Here is a 25,782-nt window from a genome sequence, read left to right on the forward strand (position 1 = left end):
GTCGCTGAGTTCGTCATCTGGGGGTGGTCTTCTTATTAGGACACTTGTTAGCAAAGTGCCCCGACTGATCACATGCATAGCACTTACGAGTGCTAACACTACTACCTCTACTGCTAGTTGGTTGAGTGCAATCTCTCCTCAGTTGTTCTCCTCCGCAGTTATAGCATCTCAATTTCTGCGAGGACGATGCAGGTCGACTATAGGTTTTCTCCTGATGTCTGCCCTCTGCATTGCTCTTCTGAGGTCGGCTGGCCCTATCTCTAGCTGCTCCATGCTTTTGGCCTGTTCGACCAAAATGGGAAATTCCCTGACTCTCAAAGGCACTATGAAACGTCATAGTTTATGCTTCAGTTTGCCCTCAAACTTCCTGCAACGCCATTCCTCGGTGACGGTTTGTGAGTAAAACTTGGATAGGTATTCAAACCTCTCCACATATGCTTGCACCGACAAGCTCCCCTACTGTCGAGCAAGAAATTCCGCCTCATACTCATGTTTAGCGCTATTAGGGAACTACTTCTCCAAGAATCTCCTCCTGAAGCTGGTCCAAGTCACCTCCTCCTCCCGAGTCTGCATCTGCTGCTGCACCCCATCCACCAATACTCTGCCTCGGTCACCAACAGGAAGGTGGCAAAGGTAAGCTTTTGCGCGTCAGTGCACTCTATCACCCGAAAGATCTTCTCGCACTCGCGTAATCGTGCGTCTACCTCATCTGGGGTGGGCTTCCCAGTGAATTTTGCTGGCTTATGACGCATGAAATCCTCCATCGTCACAGGTCTCACCGGAGGAATCATCGCCTGAGGCTGTGCTGCCACTGGTTGCATTACATCCACCATCCTATGGATCGCATTAGCAATCTCATCCGCACCTGCGATATTCCTACGTCTCCGATTTGCCATTGCTTGTGCACGCCACATTGTTCAGCTTTTAACATTAGACAACTAGAAATTAAAATAAAGACTATTAGTTGCTAACAATCACTAATACACAACAAAATTCACAAACAAGAATCGGTCAGCTTACTCCCTAAATTCCCAAAAATTCAAAATGTTTGCTCTGATACCAAATGTAACATCCCTAGGAATATTACTTAATTAAAATAAACAATAATATAAGTGAAATTCATAAGTCGTAATTTTATTATTTCCAAAGCGGGAAAACTAAAAATGTGTAAATACGCACCAAAATTTATATGAAATTAAACCATAATGTCGATACAATTCCAAAATTTCAAAACATAATGAAAACATAGTAGAAATATCCCTAGCTCTAATCCCAACTAGCCTTCACTCCGTCGCCTAAGCACCCTCAGCATCACCTGTATCATCACCTACTCCCGTGTAGCGAATTACACGATCATCGCCATTCACAAACACAAAGGGTGAGCTCAAAAGAATATAAGAAACATATCAATTAAATAATGTAAATACACCCAATTATATTCTCATAGTTAGACCATGGTCACATCCTTAATACCCCAAGGCTTTTAAACCTCCAATTTAACAACAAAGTTAGCCATAGACTCAGGATTCATGATGCTCACACGAACATGCCCGCTCGTGGTCCAACACATGTGATCCACTAGCTACGTACCTCCCCGCACGCAACATCTCTCAACTATGAGCACTGAACATACGAACCTACCTCGCTCGTATCCCCACAAGAGAGTAATTGAGTATGAACTGCCCCGCTCATACCATCACATGTCAACCACCATCCATGAACCTACCCACTCATACCACAACATCTCTTGATCCACGTTCGCATCAATGCGTACAAACAATACACACAAACTGCACTAAACTCGCTTGGGCTAGAAGCCTTAGCTTAAGCGACCATGCCTGTCTCGCTTAAGCTAAGCTACCTCCCTTGAGCGAGCGTGCCACAGGGACTCACTACGATGTCTCGCTTAAGCGAGCCTCTTCTCGCTTGGGCGAGATCATCATTCGCCTAAAACCAAAACCCTCGCCTAGGTGACGAGTCCAGCAGAACTCCAGACTTATCATGACTTCTCGCTTAGGTGAGGACCTCTCGCCTAAGCGAGATGCTTTGTCACCTAAACGTAAAACTCTCCGTCTGAGCGAGGTGCTCAAGCAGAACCACTTAGAAAAACACGATTTCTCGCCTGAGCGAGATGCTCGTGTACAACAAGACCCGAGTTTCTGTTATTTTGGCCTAGGAGAGTCTTGCTCGCTTGGGCGAAATTAGCAGGCATTCTCTTTGTTTACGCGCACAGAAACCAGAATTCCAAGCCAAACCCCAATCCAAACATTACCTACCAAATCGCTCTAGAACAATAGAAATTCTTATGGACATGCTTTAAACCCAATCAAACCTCCCAAATCGATATTGAACAACAACAGCTATATAATGCAAATACTCCCATCATAATCATACCGAATTACACAAGAGACTTGTTACACATTGCCAATACAACAATTTCTCACATCATATCACACAGGCTTGAAATTCCATATCAATTACACATAAAATTGTGGAAGAATGACTCTCAAAATTGCACATAATAACATACACAAAAATAGCTCCTCTTGCCTGGAAATCCATGCCTCAATGCTTGTCTAACCTTGGCTTGGTGATACCTAAGAACCCTCCTTTGCTTTTCCAAAACAAAATTCTATTTTTGCCCTCAATCCTAAACTCACCTCTCCACTCAGAATTTGTACTCCTCACCACTCTCTCAGTTTCAGTCTCCAAAACCCTTCTAAGTGCCTTATTTTTGCCCTTTCATATGGTCATATAATTATGGTAAATGGTAAAAAAAGAAATTTGATTTTTAAATGTCTCTAAATGCATTTTAAGGGCCATTATGGGTTGTTTTTTTCCCAACTCCCTTAGCTACCGATTGCCTCTAGGGTTTTCCCACCCTTTCACATTCAGACCACAATTATATTAGCAAAAATAAAGAGATTAGTTTCGTTCAACCAAGTCATGTTTGTGTTAATTCCTCTAATTCTATAATTATGTTACCACCCAACATAATTATGTTAGCACATTCAAAGGCTTGAAGCTAAAGAGCAAGAAAGAGAGGCTAGGAAAAGAGGGCATTCTAGGCGCAACCCATCACAAGAGAAGCAAACTCCAAAGATTCCTAAGTTCTATGGTGGAAGTGATCCAAAAATCTTCCTTTATTGGGAAGCTAAAGTTGATCAAATTTTCAATGAAAATCATGTAAAGGATCAAGCACAAGTTGATCTAGTAGTTTTAGGATTTTTGGAGTATGCCAATACTTGGTGGCATAAAGTTTGTAAGAATTATGACCAAGGGCCACCCGCGGCTTCTTGGATGGACATTAAAACTCTTAAGCGCGCTAGATTTGTTCCTGCCTCCTATAGGGAGGAACTTCCTTTGAAGCTCCAAAGGCTTCACCAAGGTTCTATGAGTGTGAGTGAGTACTTTAAAGAATTAGAGTCTTAAATGCGTAGGTTTGAAATAAAAGAAACTAATAAAGAGAAAATAAAAAGATTTGTGAGTGGTCTTAGGAGAGACATAAAAGACCAAGTAGAGTTGTATGAGTACTCCACTCTTGAAAATGTTTTCACACTTGCCCTTGGGATTGAAATTCAATTGAAAAGAAAAAGAAGGGCAAAAAAGAGTTACTCACCCAACCACTACTCTAGTCATTCATGGAAGGGAAATGATAAAAAGAAACATGATAAGTTCCCTTCTAACTCTCATAAAGAACCACCAAGTAAAAGTAAGTCTCCAAGTGATCACATTCACCATTCCACTTCTTCAAGATCAAGTTCCATTAAATGTTTTAAATGTTTGGGTTATAATCACATTGCTTTAAATTGCCCAACCAAGAGGACCATGATCTTAAAGAAGAGTAATGATGTTGAAAGTGAACACTCATCTCCCCATTCTTTTTCAAAAGAATCTTCTTCCTCTAGTAAAACTAAAATTTATGAGAAAGACCCTATGTTATTAAGGCACATGATAGGTCAAGATCAAAGTGAGCTTGAGCCAACTCAAAGAGAAAACATTTTTCAATCTAGATGCAAAATTAACAAATGGGTTTGCTCTCTAATTATTGATGGAGGAAGTAGTACCAATGTAGCTAGCACAAGGTTGGTGGAAAAGCTTAGCTTAGAGACCATTCCTCATGCTAAGCCCTACAAGCTTGCTTGGATAAGTAAAGAAGGAGAAATAGATGTCAATAAACAAGTCCTAATTAACTTCTCTATAGGAAGCTACAAAGATGAGGTACTATGTGATGTTGTTCCCATGGAAGTCACACATATCTTACTAGGTAGGCCATGGCAATTTGATAAACAAACTTTACATGATGGTCATACCAACCAATACATTTTCTTCATAAATGGGAAAAAGACCACTTTACAACCTCTATCACCTCAAGAAGTTAATAAGGATAGAAATATAATAAGAAAAGATAAAGAAGAAAAAGAAAAGAGGCAAGCTTTCACTAAAGTGTTACTTGCCTACAAAAAAATTCTTCCAAAACAAGATGTACATCACCCTTCCTTCTCTTCTCAAGCCAAAAAGGAAGGCCCAAAGCAAGAGAGGAAGAGTAGTCTAGAAAATAAAGATGGCCTAACCAAAGCTAGGGGTAATACCCTTAGAAAGGATGGAACAAGAACTCATAAAAGGGAAGCACAAATCCTCCCCCAAATCAAGTCAAGCTCCATCTACAAAGGCTTAAAGAATTTGTGGTCAAATTCTCTCCAAGGAAGGGAGGATGATGAAGGATTGACCCCAACAAAGGATGGAGGCACATGCTTAAGAACACTAAGCATGTTTAGAAAGGAAGTTCACTAATCCTTCATCCCTTTCATTTGTGTTTGTTAGTTTTGATTCCCAAAGTTGACTTAGTTGAATCAACTTTAGTTGACTTGTTGACCTTTGACTAGGTTTGACTTGTTGACTATAGTTGACTTGACTTAAGCCAACATGCTAATCTATGTTTATTTGCTTTGTAGGTTAATTAGGAGTAAGAAAGCAATGCTAGGTGGCGCATGGTGATTGGGGAGCATAAATGATGTGGAGGAGAGAGTAAAGCAAAGGCATAAAGCATAAAGTAAAAGGCATGAAGCAAGTGTACCTATGTACCTTTGGTCTCCTTTGTTTTTAGCACACTTTGGCAACTTTTTGGAGACATATGAGACACATTTTTTGTCTCCTTTTGTGCTAGAACGAAATTAGCCTTGCACACACCATAGTTAGCTCTTTTGTCTCTCATTTTTTGTAACCTTATTTGACCTAGTTTCTAGAAGCTAGGGTTAGGTTTTTTGTAGAGACATCCTTAGGTATCTTTTATTTGCTTAGAAGCCCCTAGACTCTTCTATATAAGGGGTGCTCCTAGACATGTAAAAGGGTTGAACATTTTAAAGTAAAAACACTCTTGTGTCTCAACCATTTGTGAGAGTTTCCTCCCTAGGGAGTGAATACTTTTAAGCCTTATCTTGCATAGCAAGTGGCGGCACACATCCACTCATCTTCAAGGTTGCCATGGCTTCTAGCCTAGCCTTGTAGTGGCGTGCTTCTCACATTTTTACCATTCCTTTTCTCTCCATTTTATGTTTTCTTCTTCCTTTAATTGTTCTTGGTTTTCTATGGTTTATGTGCTTTCTATTTCCTTTTTGTTTTGAATCAATCCATCATCTTTTTCTCTTGAGCTTTGTGAAAGGAACCTTCACATCTAGATAGCTTTCTATCTTAATGTCCAGTGGGGATTTCACTTAGCTTTCTTAAACAACTTCCACCATATTCAATAATGTTAAAAAGGAACAAGATAATCCTTCATCAAGTCCTCTCACACAATCAAGTACTCTCAATCACTTGAGCTAGTACTTTTCCACGTCACAACAATTAACATTAAATGCCATAAAGGCTTCTACTACCCATATTTATTAAATAATTATTTATTTAATTATTTAATTTTCCCGGGTCTTACAAACATTCCAATGACATCTGCGGAAAAATAAAAAAATAACAAAATAAAACATGAATGAAAAGTTTAACGCAAAGAAGAAAAAAAAGAATATACTTAGTAATGAAGTAATCTGTGTCAAAACCAGGAGCTTTGATGGTTGAAAAAGGGGTGTATGCAGTACTAATTTTGGGAACTAAGGTACATTCTACCAAATTGACCTTGGTTCCAAATTGGAAGTTGATCTTATAGGCGTGATTTGTAGTTCTATAAGAACCATCATTACATGAAACACTAAAAGATTGAATAGCGTAAACCTTATCCTCTTTGATTTTTGATTGCAATTTGTATATCAGTGTGCGTCTAACAGACATATGGATTAGGACACCTTGCACAAACAGTTTCATATATGACATAATAATATCATATTGTAACTACAACAATGACGAAAAGTAAGAAAATGATGGGCGTTTATAGTATTGTGTAGTACCTCTTTATCTTGAAGAACAATCTCCATGGAAAATAGAGATTTTCCTTTTGTGTAATCTTCAACAAACCATAACCTTACCACTCTTGCAACGATATTCCAGCTTTCCTTCTCCAGGTTCAATTCTTGTAATGACTGGATTTGTTTTTGCAAAACAGACATGGTGTAAGGAAAGCGGGAAAATAGACAATAGTGAACAAAGGAAGGTGTGGATAAATGTATTTGTAGAGAACCTAAAAACATAAGAATGGTCTTATGTATTTGTAGAGATAATACAGTAAAACCAAAACCATACACATACTCTGGTTTTGGTTTCCCAAATTGAGTAAAATTTGGGAAAAACAATTGGTCAAACATATGAAGACCAGAGAAAAAAACAAAAGCTCTTTTTCACACGGCTCAATGTTGTGGAATAAAAGGAAAATATGGCAGAGAGCAAAAGAAAAATAAAAGTTGATGGAGATTTAAATGCTTGCAAAAGAATCAAACATAATTTGAAAAAGGAAATAAAAATCTAATTTGAAATAAAGATCTTGTTTTTGAACAAAAGGGAATTTCGAAATCAATTGCGCTTCAGTAAAAAATCTCAATATCGTATTCGTTTAGAAGAAAAACAAAAATTGCGTTTTCATTATGGTCTTACAGAACGACAATTGCTTAAATACGTTCGTATCTCTGGAAAAGCTAAAGGATCAACTGGTCAGGTTTTATTACAACTACTTGAAATGCGCTTGGATAACATACTTTTTCGATTGGGTATGGCTGCGACTATTCCTCAAGCCCGCCAATTTATAAACCATAGACATGTTTTAGTTAATGGTCGTATAGTGGATATACCAAGTTATCGTTGTAAACCTCAAGATATTATTACAGCAAAGGATGAACAAAAATCTAAAACTCTTATTCAAAATTATTTTGATTCAGCCCCCCATGAGAAATTGCCATATCATTTGACTGTTCACCCTTTCCAATATAAAGGTTTAATTAATCAAATAATAGATAATAAATGGGTTGGTTTGAAAATAAATGAATTACTGGTTGTAGAATATTATTCTCGTCAAACTTAAACTTAACTAAAATAACAAGAGTTTTTTTTACAAGGATTTTCTGCTATTCATATATCATAGACATGGATATGCGAAAATTTTTATTCCTTGCCCACCCGTTATCCACTATTTTTTGTATTACCGAAAAATGAGGAATATAAAGTTGTCCATATCAACAAACAAATTTGAAATATGAAATAATGGTATGCATTGGGATGAGTAATATTGATGAATTTGGTAAAGATTCGGAAAGAGAGGGATTCGAACCCCCGGTAAACAAAAAGCCTACATAGCAGTTCCAATGCTACGCCTTGAACCACTCGGCCATCTCTCCTATATAATGATGCCCAGAAACCGGTTGAATGTTGAATAGTGAATCAATCCTATTTTTCATAAATGCATAAAACCTATTCAAACTATAAAAATACAAAGTAAAATTAAAAAAAAACCTCCTACAAGGTCTTAGGATAAACAAATTTGATTGATGAGTTCATTTTTACGTTATTTCGCACTGTATTATAATTATACAATTCCTTTATTTGTGGGATTGATTTCTCACACCATGATTAATTAAATTATAGAATGGATTTCTACCTATGCCTAGATCTCGGATAAATGAAAATTTTATAGATAAGACCTTTTCAATTGTAGCCAATATCTTATTACGAATAATTCCGACAACTTCAGGAGAAAAAAGGGCATTCACTTATTACAGAGATGGTGTGATTTGATTCCATTTTTTTTGACCGATTTCGGTCAAAAAAAAATGGAATGGAAAAACCCCACGCGTGTTGAAGGTGAAATTTGTAAATAAAAGGATTAATTCCTTCTGTCGTGTATCCTCGATTAATGAAGCCTTATATGCTTGAATTTTAGGTTTCTAGTATTAAGCGAAAGGTTATACCTATACTTATGGGGTTAGGTCAACCCCAAATTACTAGTACTGATAGGCAACATTGGGAAAGAAGCACTACGCTTGGGAATCAAGGACACGAAAACTTTGTATCTATCTATATCCATGGCTTATCGAGATTGGGACTAACAGGAATGGTTGGGACAATAAATATCCATCTCGTTCATATTTTGGATACCCATAGAACCATCGAAGATTATTGAGGTGACTAATTCCAGGAAATTAAGCAGCGTAGAGGACAAAGAAATTGTTGAAGTTCTTATTTTTTTTTATCAAGTACCTACATACTTAATGTTAAGAAATAATTTTTGACAGGAAGGTTGGCTAGAGATTTATTGTAAAAACACTAGCTCTGTTCAGTTGAGAATGAGAATACTGGAATATTTTTTGATTTGATGGATTTTTCTCATTACACACATAAGGGGGGAGCCGTATGAGATGAAAATCTCACGTACAGTTCTGGAGCGGAGATTCTTTGAACCGAATGACGACCGTAACGGATGTCAGCTCAATCTGAAGGAAATTATGCAGAAGCTTTACAGAATTATTATGAGGCTATGCGACTGGAAATTGATCCCTATGATCGAAGTTATATACTTTATAACATAGGCCTTATTCACACAAGTAACGGAGAACATACTAAAGCTTTGGAATATTATTTTCGGGCGCTCGAACGAAACCCATTTTTACCCCAAGCTTTTAATAATATGGCCGTGATCTGTCATTACGTGCGACTATCTCCACTATAGAAAGAAAAAAGAAAAGAACAAGCAAATCCACAAATTTTAATATAAGAAATATAGAAATATAAATAATTATAAATAAGAAAGGCTTTCTACATATATATATCGTTCAAAACAACGATTTTTATCAGCTGTAGCAAAGAAACTTCATAGAAGTAAAAATATGAAGAAATCGATATGTCTAGATACCCTTTTTTTCTATGGATAAAAGATCTAATTGATAAAGGAAGCATCGTAAGGATCAATTAACACGGTTTTCAATCGATATAATAAAAACTGCTTCCTTATCTCATGATAAATAAAGAAGTCAGGAATCCACTTATGTAATAAAAAGGATCCCCTGGTATTTTGAGCAGCGGTGTAGTATCAAATCCCAAAGATAGAAAGTATTTTCTCTTTACTTATAAGAACTTATAAGATAAGAAAGAAAAAACTTTTACCAAGATTCTATAGAAATGAATCTATCATATATTTTTGTATATGATATATAAAATCGAGATAGTTACCTTTCAGAAAATTAGAATTAGGGCGTTAATGCCAATGCTTTATTCCCTTTTCTGAAGGTAGGAGAAAAGATAAAACTAAAAAAAAAGATGAAATTCTTTATTTATTAGTAAAAATGAAAGTTTGAAACTCATATTAATAATTTCTTTTTTTCTTTTAGTTAACTTCAAGATAATAGAACAAAAAAAGAATTGACTACTGAGCCGTATGAGTCAGGAAATTCTCAAGTACGGTTCTAAGGAAAGGAATTGACTCACCTATTTCGACCGAGGAGAACAGGCCATTCGGCAGGGAGACTCAGAAGTTGCGGAGTCTTGGTTTAATCAAGCCGCTGAATATTGGAAACAAGCTATAGCTCTCACCCCCGGTAATTATATTGCAGCACAGAATTGGTTGAAGATCACAGGGCGTTTTGAATAAGAACACTCTGTTTCTTTTTTTTCTTATATATTTATCTATCTATATAAAGATATAGATAGATAAATATATATTGTTATAAATTCTTGTTTCTTGTCCCTATCAAATTCAAAAATCATTTCTATAGGAACGACCAATCACATAATTTAAATATATCCCTTCTAATTTTCTCCTTTTTCTGTTATTTAAACTAATATTCAATCAAATTAAGAAAAGAGACCTTCAAAAAAAGAAATAAAATATAGGTATATTGCCTAATAATGAATGCTAATGCCTGCTCAATTTGAAATAGAGTACATACTTATACTTTATCTAAAAAAAAAAATAAAATCTAAGGAATAGAATTAGAATAAAATCTGAATACATTTGATTAGGCTGCACGAAAAATTATTGAACTTCCATTCAGAGTTCCCAAAAAGGTCTTAGAAGATTAAAATAGGTCCGTTGAGCGCCTCACTCTTATGTCATAATAGATTCGAACACTTGCCCCGAATTGACTTCGAGATCATAATTGTTCTAGTGAAAAACTAAAGAAATGAAATTTACTAAGATATCCAATACATGAGAGATAGGAGAGAACAAAACTCAATAGAAACATCTCTAATAAGTTCACTAATTCTGTTTTATGTTGGCAGGTCTCTTTGTATGTGTTGTCTGGAAAGAGGAGGACTCAATGATTATTCGTTCACCGGAACCAGAAGTTAAAATTTTGGTAGATAGGGATCCTATAAAAACTTCTTTTGAGGAATGGGCAAAACCTGGTCATTTCTCAAGAACAATAGCTAAGGGACCAGATACTACTACTTGGATCTGGAACCTACATGCTGACGCTCATGATTTTGATAGCCATACTAATGATTTAGAGGAGATTTCCCGAAAAGTTTTTAGTGCGCATTTCGGCCAACTCTCTATCATCTTTCTTTGGCTGAGTGGCATGTATTTTCATGGTGCTCGTTTTTCCAATTATGAGGCATGGTTAAGTGATCCTACTCACATTAGGCCTAGTGCTCAGGTGGTTTGGCCAATAGTGGGTCAAGAAATATTGAATGGTGATGTAGGGGGGGGGGGTTCCGAGGAATACAAATAACCTCTGGTTTTTTTCAGATTTGGAGAGCATCTGGAATAACTAATGAATTACAACTCTATTGTACTGCAATTGGTGCATTGGTCTTTGCAGCCTTAATGCTTTTTGCTGGTTGGTTTCATTATCACAAAGCTGCTCCAAAATTGGCTTGGTTCCAAGATGTAGAATCTATGTTGAATCACCATTTGACAGGGCTCCTAGGGTTGGGGTCTCTTTCTTGGGCAGGACATCAAATACATGTATCTTTACCGATTAACCAATTTCTAAATGCTGCAGTAGATCCCAAAGAGATACCACTTCCTCATGAATTTATCCTAAATCGGGATCTTTTGGCTCAACTTTATCCGAGTTTTTCCGAGGGAGCAACCCCATTTTTTACCTTGAATTGGTCAAAATACGGAGAATTTCTTACTTTTCGTGGAGGATTAGATCCAGTAACTGGAGGTTTATGGCTGACCGATATTATACACCATCATTTAGCTATTGCAATTCTTTTCTTGATAGCGGGTCACATGTATAGGACCAACTGGGGTATTGGTCACAATATAAAAGACATTTTAGAGGCACATAAAGGTCCATTTACAGGCTAGGGTCATAAAGGTATATATGAGATTCTAACAACGTCATGGCATGCTCAATTATCTATTAATCTAGCTATGTTAGGCTCTTTGACCATTGTTGTAGCTCACCATATGTATTCTATGCCTCCTTATCCATACCTAGCTACTGACTATGGTACACAACTGTCATTGTTTACACATCACATGTGGATTGGTGGATTTCTCATAGTCGGTGCTGCTGCGCATGCAACGATTTTTATGGTAAGAGATTATGATCCGACTATTCGATACAACGATCTATTAGATCGTGTCCTTAGACATCGTGATTCAATCATATCACATCTTAACTGGGTATGTATCTTTTTAGGTTTTCACAGTTTTGGTTTGTATATTCATAATGATACCATGAGCGCATTAGGGCGCCCTCAAGATATGTTTTCAGATACTGCTATACAATTACAGCCGATCTTTGCTCAATGGATACAAAATACCCACGCTTTAGCACCTGGCACAACAGCCCCAGGTGCAGCAACAAGTACCAGTTTGACTTGGGGAGGTGAAAATTTAGTAGCAGTGGGCGGTAAAGTTGCTTTGTTACCTATTCCTTTAGGAACTGCGGATTTTTTGGTCCATCATATTCATGCATTTACAATTCATGTAACAGTATTGATACTCTTAAAGGGTGTTCTATTTGCTCGTAGTTCACGATTGATACCGGATAAAGCAAATCTAGGTTTTCGTTTCCCTTGTGATGGACCTGGAAGAGGGGGGACATGCCAAGTATCCGCTTGGGATCATGTCTTCTTAGGACTATTTTGGATGTACAATTCAATTTCCGTAGTTATATTCCATTTCAGTTGGAAAATGCAGTCAGATGTTTGGGGTAGTATAAGTGATCAAGGGATAGTAACTCATATCACAGGAGGAAATTTTGCGCAGAGTTCCATTACCATTAATGGGTGGCTTCGTGATTTCTTATGGGCGCAGGCATCCCAGGTAATTCAGTCTTATGGTTCTTCATTATCTGCATATGGTCTTTTTTTCTTGGGTGCACATTTTGTATGGGCTTTTAGTTTAATGTTTCTATTCAGCGGGCGTGGTTATTGGCAAGAACTTATTGAATCCATTGTTTGGGCTCATAATAAATTAAAAGTTGCTCCTGCTACTCAGCCCAGAGCCTTGAGCATTGTACAAGGACGTGCTGTAGGAGTAACACATTACCTTCTAGGTGGAATTGCCACAACATGGGCATTCTTCTTAGCAAGAATTATTGCAGTAGGATAATAGCTAGGAGGATTTGAAAATCATTATGGCATTAAGATTTCCAAGCTTTAGTCAAGGCTTAGCTCAAGACCCCACTACTCGTCGTATTTGGTTTGGTATTGCTACCGCACATGACTTCGAAAGTCATGATGATATTACTGAGGAACGTCTTTATCAGAATATTTTTGCTTCTCATTTCGGGCAATTAGCAATCATTTTTCTGTGGACTTCCGGGAATCTCTTTCATGTAGCTTGGCAAGGTAATTTTGAGACATGGGTACAGGATCCTTTACATGTAAGACCTATTGCTCATGCAATTTGGGATCCTCATTTTGGTCAACCAGCTGTAGAAGCTTTTACTCGAGGGGGTGCTCTAGGTCCTGTTAATATAGCCTATTCTGGTGTTTATCAGTGGTGGTATACAATCGATTTACGTACTAATGGGGATCTTTATACTGGAGCTATTTTTCTATTAATACTTTCTATTATATCTTTAATAGCAGGTTGGTTACACCTACAACCAAAATGGAAACCGAGTGTTTCGTGGTTTAAAAATGCCGAATCCCGCCTCAATCATCATTTGTCAGGACTATTCGGAGTAAGTTCCTTGGCTTGGACAGGGCATTTAGTTCATGTTGCTATTCCGGGGTCCAGGGGGGAATCCGTTCGATGGAACAATTTATTAGATATCTTGCCGCACCCCGAGGGATTAGGTCCATTTTTTACAGGTCAGTGGAATCTTTATGCTCAAAACCCAGATTCCAATAATCATATATTTGGTACCCCTCAAGGAGCAGGAACTGCTATTCTAACACTTCTCGGAGGATTTCATCCGCAAACTCAAAGTTTATGGTTAACTGATATTGCACACCATCATTTGGCTATTGCGTTTATTTTTCTAGTTGCTGGCCATATGTATAGAACTAATTTCGGGATTGGTCACAGTATTAAAGATCTTTTAGAAGCACATACTCCTCCGGGGGGTAGATTGGGGCGTGGGCATAAGGGTCTTTATGATACAATCAATAATTCAATTCATTTTCAATTAGGTCTTGCTCTAGCCTCTTTAGGGGTTATTACTTCCTTGGTAGCACAACACATGTACTCTTTACCTGCTTATGCGTTTATAGCGCAAGACTTTACTACTCAAGCTGCCTTATATACTCATCATCAATATATAGCAGGCTTCATTATGACAGGGGCTTTTGCTCATGGAGCTATCTTTTTTATTAGAGATTATAATCCAGAGCAGAATCAAGATAATGTCTTGGCAAGAATGTTAGACCATAAAGAAGCTATCATATCCCACTTAAGTTGGGCTAGCCTCTTTCTGGGGTTCCATACTCTGGGACTTTATGTCCATAACGATGTCATGCTTTCTTTTGGTACTCCGGAGAAACAAATTTTGATTGAACCTATATTTGCCCAATGGATACAATCTGCTCATGGTAAAACTTCCTATGGGTTCGATATACTTTTATCTTCAACGAACAGTCCGGCGTTCAATGCGGGACGAAGCATATGGTTGCCTGGTTGGTTAAACGCTGTAAATGAGAATAGTAATTCTCTATTCTTAACAATAGTGCCTGGAGACTTCTTGGTTCATCATGCTATTGCTCTTGGTTTACATACAACTACTTTGATTTTAGTAAAAGGTGCTTTGGATGCGCGTGGTTCTAAGTTAATGCCTGATAAAAAAGATTTTGGTTATAGTTTTCCTTGTGATGGCCCGGGACGAGGCAGAACTTGTGATATTTCCGCTTGGGACGCATTTTATTTGGCAGTTTTCTGGATGTTAAATACCATTGGATGGGTTACTTTTTATTGGCATTGGAAACACATTACACTATGGCAGGGTAATATTTCACAGTTTAATGAATCTTCTACCTATTTGATGGGATGGTTAAGAGATTATCTATGGTTGAACTCTTCACAACTTATCAATGGATATAACCCTTTTGGTATGAATAGTTTATCAGTCTGGGCATGGATGTTCTTGTTTGGACATCTTGTTTGGGCTACTGGATTTATGTTCTTAATTTCTTGGCGCGGATATTGGCAGGAATTGATTGAAACTTTGGCATGGGCTCATGAACGTACACCTTTGGCTAATTTGATTCGATGGAGAGATAAACCAGTGGCTCTTTCCATTGTGCAAGCAAGATTGGTTGGACTAGCCCACTTTTCCGTAGGTTATATATTTACTTATGCAGCCTTCTTAATTGCCTCTACATCGGGCAAATTCGGTTAATTGAATTCTTTATTATATATATCTGGCAAGAATCTCATTTCCTTCTATAGGGAAGAGAAGCCACTTATACATCTAGGATCCGACTTCTATCATTGATGCTAATAGCAAATTAACCATTATGGCAAGGAAAAGTGTTATTCAGAGGGAAAAGAAGAGACAAAAATTGGAACAGAAATATCATTTGATTCGCCGATCCTCAAAAAAAGAAATAAGCAAAGTTCCGTCGTTAAGTGAGAAATGGGAAATTCATGGAAAATTAGAATCACTACCGCGTAATAGTGCACCTATACGTCTTCATCGACGTTGTTTTTCGACCGGAAGACCGAGAGCTAATTATCGAGACTTTGGATTATCTGGACACATACTTCGGGAAATGGTTCATGCATGTTTCTTGCCGGGTGCAACAAGATCCAGTTGGTAAGGATTTCCAATTATCTTCATTTTTTTCATTTTATTATTAGCGATCATAGGAGGGTCCCTTTACCGTTATGTATAAATGGTTTATTCTATTTATATAGATATGGTAAAGGGACGCATTCCATCTTTGTTTTTGTTCATTAGTTATCAATTCTTTTCTTTATCGCGGAGTAGAGCAACTTGGTAGCTCGCAAGGCTCATAACCTTGAGGTTACGGGTTCAAATCCCGTCTCCGCAACTTTTTGAATTTGATAAAAAAACAAGGTTTCAAGAAGAAGGGCATTATACGCAGTAAATTCTATGGCATTTTTCATACTATGACTATTAAATACATAGGGCGGATAGCGGGAATCGAACCCGCGTCTTCTCCTTGGCAAAGAGAAATTTTACCATTCGACTATATCCGCGTTTTCATTGTACTTGATATGCGATTCTATTTATACAGAGATGGGCCTGATATTCTATATAGGGATATAGGGATAATGAAAAAGAAATTTAGATAATAGATATTGTCTCCCAAATAAAATATTTTCTATTACTATTCATTTTTATCAAGAATTCCCATTTCTATTATTACATTTCTATTATTATATATGGTTTTTTTCTATATATCTATATAATTGAATTGAAATTATCATTCTATCGAATATTTTGATTTACTTTTTTCTTAAAAAAGTAAGTTCCTATTAATAAAAAATTATATTTATCTATATAGAGATACAGATAGATATTCTATATTATTAAATACTAGACGACGTATAAATAGATTTATAGTATTTCATTTGAATATTCTATTCATATCATATTAATATGAATAGAATATTCAAATGAAATTCAAATTTTTATAGTTCATTTTTTCTATTTTATTTCTTTTAGTTTCACAATGTACCACCATATAAGTATAAGATATAAGATTTTTCCAATAGAAGAAGTTTACTCCCCCTTAGAATGTAATGTGTTGTAGTTTTCTTTTTTTTTTTTAGGAACTGATCTATTCCCTTTATGGCTGACAATCCGAAAGAATTCTGAGGGAGGGGTCATTTCATTTTTAATCTAGAATAAAAAGAACTTCAAGAAATGAGAGAATTAAGAATACCCACTAGAAACACTAATCCAATCCATAATGATGTACCGGAAAATAGAACATTTTTGTTATTTGACCAACCTTCAGGAGAAGCAAATACAACAGGTACACTAATCAATAAAATAAATGAAATAGCAATTAATGCAAAAACAGCTAATTGGAAAGCAATAGTCATGTTTCTAATCCTCCAATTTACCAACAAAAGAACTTTACCATTTGATCCCTCAACCCCTGGATGCCTTTCTTAATATTCATTGAAAAAAAAATTTGTAAATGGAAAAACGCAGAAGGGTTTTATCATGAATTCATTGATTTTGTTTATTATCAACCCTTTTGAGGCTTTGATCGAGGATAGTTTTTTTACTTCACAAAAAGGCATGCTGGATTTTGTACCTATATACATACCGATAGAAAACTAAACCAATAAATTCACATTGAATATCTTTCCTATGGGTCGATAAAAGGGTATCAATTCAAATACTCATGGTCTACTCAGTGGAATAAAGATAAAAAAATATATATATTAGCTTTTGGAGAGATGGCTGAGTGGTTGATAGCCTCGGTCTTGAAAACCGGTATAGTTTGAAACAAAGAATTATCGAGGGTTCGAATCCCTCTCTCTCCTTTTTCTCGATGAATAGATTTGTTTATTTTCTTAGTTTCTATCGAATCTTTTTTTCGGACTGGGCTATATATCCTCAACATCCCGAAAAAAAGATTCGATAGAAACTAAGAAAATAGGAAAATAAATTCTTCTTTACGACTCGCTCTACTCAACCAAATATTTATAGTAAAAAAAAGGGATTTCTACTTCATTGGATCTCACGTCTCAATTAAGAGGAGTCATGGAAAGAACAGGTTCAAAATCGCGATCAATTCCTTTTTCAAATCCTGTGGCAGCTGCGCGAGCTCTTCCCGCGTGCCATAAATGGCCTACAAATAGAAAGAATCCTAGAACAAAATGAGAAGTAGCTAACCAACTTCTAGGAGAAACATAATTGACTGCATTAATCTCTGTAGCTACGCCACCCACGGAATTTAATGAACCTAAAGGAGCATGAGTCATATATTCCGCAGAACGACGTTCTTGCCAAGGCTGTATATCTTTTTTCAGTCTACTCAAGTCTAAACCATTAGGACCCCTTAGAGGTTCTAACCAAGGAGCACGCAAATCCCAAAAACGCATAGTTTCTCCGCCAAAAATAACTTCTCCAGTCGGGGAACGCATTAGATATTTACCTAAACCTGTAGGTCCTTGAGCAGATCCTACATTAGCCCCAAGACGTTGGTCTCTAACTAGAAAAGTAAATGCTTGAGCTTGAGAAGCTTCTGGACCAGTGGGCCCATAAAACTCACTAGGATAAGCGGTATTATTAAACCAGACAAAGCAACAAGCAATAAAACCAAAAACAGATAAAGCACCTAAACTATAAGATAAGTAAGCTTCTCCAGACCATACAAGTGCACGCCGAGCCCATGCAAAGGGTTTGGTTAAGATATGCCAGATTCCACCAAGTATACAAATGGAACCCAACCATACATGCCCTCCAATAATATCTTCCAAATCGTCCACACTAACAATCCACCCTTCGCCCCCAAAAGGCGATTTTAATAAATATCCAAATAGAATACTTGGACTAAGGGTCAAATTGGTTATTTTTCTTACATCTCCCCCCCCCCCCGGAGCCCATGTATCATATATACCTCCAAAATAAAGAGCCTTGAATACTAGAAGAAAAGTACCTATACCTAACAAGATTAAGTGAATACCCAAAATTGTAGTCATTTTATTTCTATCTTTCCATACATAACCGAAGAACGGAAAAGATTCTTCAAGAGTCTCAGGTCCCAGAAGTGCATGATAAATACCGCCAAAGCCCAATACTGCAGAGGAAATTAAGTGAAGTACTCCAGACACAAAGTATGGAAAAGTGTCTATAACTTCCCCCCCAGGACCTACTCCCCAACCTAGAGTAGCTAGGTGGGGAAGAAAAATTAAACCTTGTTCATACATGGGCTTCTCGGGTACGAAATGAGCCACTTCAAAAAGGTTCATTGCTCCGGCCCAGAATACTATTAATCCAGCATGGGCTACATGGGCCCCTAATAGTTTACCAGATAAATTGATAAGTCGGGCATTCCCGGCCCACCAAGCGAAACCGGTAGTTTCCTGGTCACGACCAGTTAAAGCTAAAGTTCCATTAAAGAGCGTTTCCACGTGGTAGAACCTCCTCAGGGAATATAAGGTTTTCATGAGGCTGATCTTGAGCTGCCATCCACGCACGAATACCTTCGTTTAAGAGAATATTTTTTGTGTAGAAAGTCTCAAATTCAGGATCTTCCGCTGCGCGGATTTCTTGAGAAACGAAGTCATAAGCACGTAGGTTCAGGGCCAAACCGACTACCCCAAGAGCACTCATCCATAAACCAGTTACTGGTACAAATAACATAAAGAAATGTAACCAACGTTTATTGGAAAAAGCAACCCCAAAGATTTGGGACCAAAAGCGATTAGCAGTAACCATTGAATAAGTTTCTTCAGCTTGGGTTGGGTTAAAAGCACGGAATGTATTTGCGCCATCACCATCTTCAAATAAAGTATTTTCTACGGTTGCACCATGAATAGCGCATAGTAGTGCAGCGCCCAATACACCAGCAACTCCCATCATATGAAATGGGTTTAATGTCCAATTATGAAATCCTTGGAAAAAGAGGATGAATCGAAATATAGCTGCTACACCAAAACTTGGAGCAAAGAACCAACCAGACTGACCCAGTGGATAAATAAGGAATACAGAAACAAAAACAGCAATTGGACCTGAGAATGCGATTGCATTATAAGGTCGCAATTGAACAGATCGAGCAAGTTCAAATTGACGTAACATGAAACCTATTAATCCGAAAGCACCGTGGAGAGCAACAAAAGTCCACAGACCGCCTAACTGACACCAACGGGTAAAATCTTCCTGTGCTTCAGGACCCCACAGTAACAACAAAGAGTGTGCTAAACTATTAGCGGGAGTGGAAACTGCAGCGGTTAAGAAGTTGCAGCCTTCTAAATAAGAACTTGCCAAGCCGTGAGTATACCATGAAGTTACAAAGGTCGTACCTGTAAACCAACCCCCCAAGGCGAAATAGGCGCAAGGAAAGAGTAATAGACCGGACCAACCCACAAAAACGAAACGGTCCCTCCGCAACCAGTCATCCATAATATCAAATAAATCATTTTCATCTTTGGTAAATTTACCAAGAGCTATAGTCATAGCGATCCTCCTATTCAACTACTTCAACCATTTCCCAACACCTCATAGAGCATTTTCAGAGATGGGACGGACCTTGATCATTTATCTCTATTCATTTCTCTCTCTATATATATATAGAATATATAAGTATACTTTCCCTTGTTTTCTAATCGGTTTCGAATAAAAAATCATTTATGGGTCTATTGATATCTAGGGCAAATCTATGAACTCGATGTGGTTATTCCTTATCTATTCTTAAAAATCTTCCAAGTCATCAATCATAAAATCTGCTATGACTCCAAAATCCGATAGAAATTTTTTTTTCAGAACTGTTCAAGAAACAAATGATCCCCTGTTTCACTTCTTATACCTAGCGGATCTTCAGACATATTTCTCTCCTTTCATCAAAGAAACTTATTCTTGAAGTTTGGTTGTGAATTGACTTCTATTTTGTCTAGGAAACTACTGTAGGATCATAGGTTTTCTAAATTTCTATTTCATTTACAGTTTTTTCTTTAGTATTTCATTTTTTTTATAAATACTATAATAAAAAGAAAAAACTGTAAATGAAAGTTTTTGTCTCATATATATGAATTGCTGGAAAAATATCGTACACATCGATATGAAAAGAAACTATTTGATATGTGAAGACATAATTTAATGTATTTTTCTATTATTTCTATAAGATTCTATCTAATCTTATAGAAATAATAGAAATTTATGGAAAAAAATATGTTTCATTTTAATTTTAAAAAAACTTGTTTGGTGGAACTTGAAATTCGTATTAAGGCCCTTCTGAGTAAAGAAAAGGCATAACCTTTTTTCTTAGTTCAGAAACAAGAAGATTTCATTGGAAATATTCAGAGATTCTTAGGGAGTCTAAACGAAAAAAGTCTTAAAAAGAAAAAAAATTGTTCGAATTGAATCTTTATCAAATTTGAATATCAGAATAGTAGATATAAATATAATTCAACGGGTTAGGTCCACTTACTTTTTTTTATTTTTCCATTATTGAATTTTACACTTTTTCTTTTTTATTACAAATAGAAACTTTTTCAAAATATCAAGAATCTTTTTATTCTTCCTTCAAATAGCAAAAAAAATTATATAAGCTTTTTCTATTCTTTTATTAACTGATTTATGTATAGGATTCCATTCAACCCATGGGTGGGAACTACTTTTTGGCTTCGTTTATAAAGATTTTGGATTTGCTCAAAATGATCAAATTATATCCGGTCTTGTGTCCACTTTTCCAGTCATTTTAGATACAATTTTAAAATATTGGATTTTCCGTTATTTAAATCGCATATCTCCATCACTTGTAGTGATTTATCATTCAATGAATGATTGACAGAAAAACCGATTTACTTCAATGAATTTCAAGTTTTTATCTAAAAAAGATAATTTTTCATTTTCCCCTCTTTAAAAAAAAGTTAAATAAAAAAGGGGTTCCCACCTTGGATAGGGAACTATGCGAGTGACCTACCTAATCTTATTGTAGAAATTTTCAGGATCAATGATTAGACCATGCAAACTAGAAATGCTTTTTCTTGTATAAAGGAAGGGATTACCCGATCCATTTCTATATCGGTCATGATATATATAATAATTCGAGCACCCTTTTCAAATGCATATCCAATTTTTGCACAGCAGGGTTATGAAAATCCCCGAGAAGCAACCGGTCGTATTGTCTGTGCCAATTGCCATTTAGCTAATAAGCCCGTGGATATTGAGGTTCCACAAGCGGTACTTCCTGATACTGTATTTGAAGCAGTTGTTCGAATTCCTTATGATATGCAAGTGAAACAAGTTCTAGCTAATGGTAAAAAGGGAACTTTGAATGTGGGGGCTGTTCTTATTTTACCGGAAGGTTTTGAATTGGCACCCCCCGATCGTATTTCGCCTGAGATTAAAGAGAAGATAGACAATCTGTCTTTTCAAAACTATCGCCCTACAAAAAAAAATATTCTTGTAGTAGGCCCTGTTCCTGGTCAGAAATATAATGAAATCACGTTTCCTATTCTTTCCCCGGATCCCGCTAGTAAAAGAGATATTCATTTCTTAAAATATCCTATATATGTAGGCGGGAACAGGGGAAGGGGCCAGATTTATCTTGACGGGAGCAAGAGTAATAATAATGTTTATAATGCTACAGCAGCAGGTATAGTCAAAAAAATCATACGAAAAGAAAAAGGGGGATACGAAATCACTATAGTAGATGCATTAGATGAGCGTGAAGTGATTGATATTATACCTCCAGGACCAGAACTTCTTGTTTCAGAAGGTGAATCTATCAAACTTGATCAGCCATTAACAAGTAATCCTAATGTCGGTGGATTTGGTCAGGGGGATGCGGAAATAGTACTTCAAGATCCATTACGTGTTCAAGGTCTCTTGTTCTTCTTGGCATCTATTATTTTAGCACAAATCTTTTTAGTTCTTAAGAAGAAACAATTTGAGAAGGTTCAATTGTTCGAAATGAATTTTTAGTTCCGCGTATTTATCAACATATTAAACTCGTAAAAATAACTCAATTTTTTTGATAATTTTTGTAATTATATTCTGTATAATATCTGTATAATAGAAAATATATATATATATTCAAATATCGAAAAGTTACTCTAAGGGGGATTCTTTGTTTTTTCTTTTTTTTTTTCTTTGTCCTTTCCTAGAGTCCGATTCCTATTCCTTCTTGTTTGTGTTGAAATAGAAATATTCTAAAAATATCAATAAAATACTATTTTTGAATCCCTTCCTGAAAAATCCTATATCTTAGTTTCTCTTTTTTTCAACTTAGAATCTTTCTGCCAGATAATCTTTTATGGTATATAAATAATATGTAAAATAATATGTAGTGAACAAATAAAAAAAAAGAATGAAATGGAATTTTTTGAAACATCGGAAGAAGTAGTCATTTATATGAAAAAAAATTAGAATTCTTAAGAACTCAAGGGGGATCCACTTGCATTCGTCAAAGAAAGAGTGGATCCCTGTTCAGTTCTTACACTTTCATTTCAAAAACCCAAATAGAATACGATTACTACAGAGATGAGCCCAATCCGGAATATGAACCATAAAAGAAAATACCAATTAAACCGATCACAGTAATACCAGTTACAGTACCTATTATCCAAAGAGGAATTCTTCCAGTAGTATCGGCCATTTATCCCACTTTCCTCCACATTTAATCACGTAGTCAGTCATGCTAAAGACATTAACAAACAGTCATAGATAATTATGAAATGATATCCTTCCGAATGGGATAAAAGAATTCTTAATATATATATTATTGACTATTCCTATTTCTTCTATTAATTCTAATTAATTGAAGAAATAATTTGAAAATAAAACAGCAAGTACAAAAATAAGTAATAACCCCCAGTAGAGACTGGTACGATTCAATTCAACATTTTGTTCATTTGGGTTTGATTGTGTCATAGCTCTATAATTCAAATTAAGTTTATCGTTGGATGAACTGCATTGCTGATATTGATCCCAAAAAAGAAACAGTGGGTACCGCTAGTCCGTGAACAGCTAGCCATCGTACTGTAAAAATTGGATAGGTCCTATCTATAGTCATTGGAGCCTCCTAAAAAGATCTACTAAATTCATCAAGTTGTTCCAAAGGATCAAAACGGCCAGTTATTAATGGAATTCCTTGTCGGTTCTCTGTAAAATACTCGTTTGGGCGGGGACTTCCAAATACATCGTAAGCTAGACCTGTACTGACAAATAACCAACCTGCAATGAATAGGGAGGGTATAGTAATGCTATGAATAATCCAGTATCGGATACTGGTAATAATATCAGCAAAAGAACGTTCTCCTGTGCTTCCAGACATCTTGAACTCCACATATTCTTGTACAGTCAAAAGGGGGGGATCGAGTCCATAAAAGACGAGATCAGTAAGGCGAAATTTACTGAAATAGAATCCTTGTTAGATCGTCCATTTTGTACCAACGGTGTCTTTTGAGTATACCGAATCAGTATAGCTATCCTTCTTCTAACAGAGCAATGAAATTTCACAATCAGTGTAAAATTTTAGTACTAGATTTTTTTCTTTTTTCATTGATTGTCTCTATGTAGTCAAAAATCCGATAGAAAATTTTGCAAAGTTTGGGTATATAACAAATTTTTTTATATTAAATTTTTAGAGTAATAGTATAAAAGGAAGGTTCTTAACATTTCAAATTATTAGTTTTGGATTAGAAACTAAAGATCCATTAAAATCGGAATATGAGAAAAGGGTTTCTAATAATTAATAAAGTAGATAATTCATAAAGTAGATTTTCTATTTTAATAATTCAATTATTGCCAAATCAATAAATATATTTTTTGTGGTTGTTGAAGATCTTTTTTTCTATTTTCTTCTACATTAATTCAAAGTGAAATAAAATGAAATAACAGAGTTATTATTCTTTGTTTGAATATTCATAATTTTTCTTTTCTTTTTCCAATATAAACAGAATTCTATTGGATATCTATAGAATAATACTAAATATTTTCATTAGATCAGTTTACTTAATTCCTGAGTTGATTAAGAAGTATGTTGATTTGAAATCACAGGATGGGTAGATGTAACAGATGAGGAATTTATTTCTAAATTATGTTACTCTATTTCTTTTTTTTTTCGTCTCTAATAATTGAATTTATTGAGGAATTGCCAATTTTGAATTGTATCTTTCAAGTAGGATTTTTTATCTTCTTTTTTCTCTCAAAAATGGAAATTTAGGGAAGTGCTTTATAAACATATGTATAAAAAGAACGAACATATTTTATTTAGTTTCTATATGCCCACTATCACTAGTTATTTCGGTTTTTTACTATCGGTTTTAATTATAACCTCGTCTCTATTTATTGGTCTTAGTAAAATACGACTTATTTGATTTGTAATTTTGAGAGGAATAGTAAATTTTGGTATAAGACATTCTAAAATTCCTTACTATGTCAATTTACAATTCTCGATCGTTGAGATTTATGATCAATACAGATTTATGTTTAAGGCTAGATATTATATTACCTTTCTTTTTACTTTTCGAACAAATAAAAATGATTGAAGTTTTTCTATTTGGAATCGTGTTAGGTTTAATTCCTATTACTTTGGCTGGATTATTTGTAACTGCATATTTACAATACCGACGAGGTGATCAGTTGGATCTTTGATTCATTAATGTCTCTTTTTTTGTGATTCCCTATTTATTTAGTTTAATCCTAATCGACAAGGATAAAATTCAGACTTTCTTTTGAATGTTCAATTATTTCAGTGTAATTATCAGGCGAATAATACTAGAATCACGCTCTGTAGGATTTGAACCTACGACATCGGGTTTTGGAGACCCGCGTTCTGCCGAACTGAACTAAGAGCGTTTTGTTTTCATAAAATTATATGATCCAAATCCATTTTGCATATAGATATTCAGTATGTATGTTCAATTGGAATTCGTCTTCACAGGTTCCCAGTTTATTGCTCATCTCATAGAATATGGAATATTATAGAATACGGAATATCATAGAATAAGTAATTGTTAGGGATAGGGATGACAGGATTTGAACCCGTGACATTTTGTACCCAAAACAAACGCGCTACCAAGCTGCGCTACATCCCTTTTCCATTTGTTTATAGTGTTATTGTAAAGAATCTTTGTCTTGTTTTCCACATTTTTCTCTGTTGATATATATCAACAGAGAAAAAATACTTAAATAATAAAAAGAAAGGAGGATTTGAAATGCGAGATCTAAAAACATATCTTTCCGTGGCACCAGTAGTAAGTACTTTATGGTTCGGGGCTTTGGCGGGTCTATTGATAGAGATCAATCGTTTTTTTCCAGATGCATTGATATTCCCCTTTTTTTAATTTTAGTTATT

General features: G+C 35.8%; 4 non-coding genes across 4 annotated transcripts; all 4 read right to left on the minus strand.

The window, feature by feature from the left end:
• Window positions 1–7,684: 7,684 nt before the first annotated feature.
• TRNAS-GGA (transfer RNA serine (anticodon GGA)) lies at window positions 7,685–7,772 on the minus strand. The gene has a single exon. It is a non-coding gene; the product is annotated as a tRNA-Ser (tRNA).
• Window positions 7,773–15,926: 8,154 nt separating this feature from the next.
• TRNAG-GCC (transfer RNA glycine (anticodon GCC)) lies at window positions 15,927–15,997 on the minus strand. Its single transcript has one exon. It is a non-coding gene; the product is annotated as a tRNA-Gly (tRNA).
• A 9,212-nt stretch (window positions 15,998–25,209) lies between these two features.
• On the minus strand, window positions 25,210–25,283 carry TRNAW-CCA (transfer RNA tryptophan (anticodon CCA)). The gene has a single exon. It is a non-coding gene; the product is annotated as a tRNA-Trp (tRNA).
• Window positions 25,284–25,448: 165 nt separating this feature from the next.
• On the minus strand, window positions 25,449–25,522 carry TRNAP-UGG (transfer RNA proline (anticodon UGG)). The gene has a single exon. It is a non-coding gene; the product is annotated as a tRNA-Pro (tRNA).
• Between the last annotated feature and the right edge of the window lie 260 nt (window positions 25,523–25,782).

Source organism: Vigna unguiculata, chromosome 11, assembly GCF_037176805.1.
Source record: "Vigna unguiculata cultivar grain cowpea cultivar isolate G323 ecotype 2 chromosome 11, ASM3717680v1, whole genome shotgun sequence".
Taxonomy (NCBI): Eukaryota; Viridiplantae; Streptophyta; class Magnoliopsida; order Fabales; family Fabaceae; genus Vigna; species Vigna unguiculata.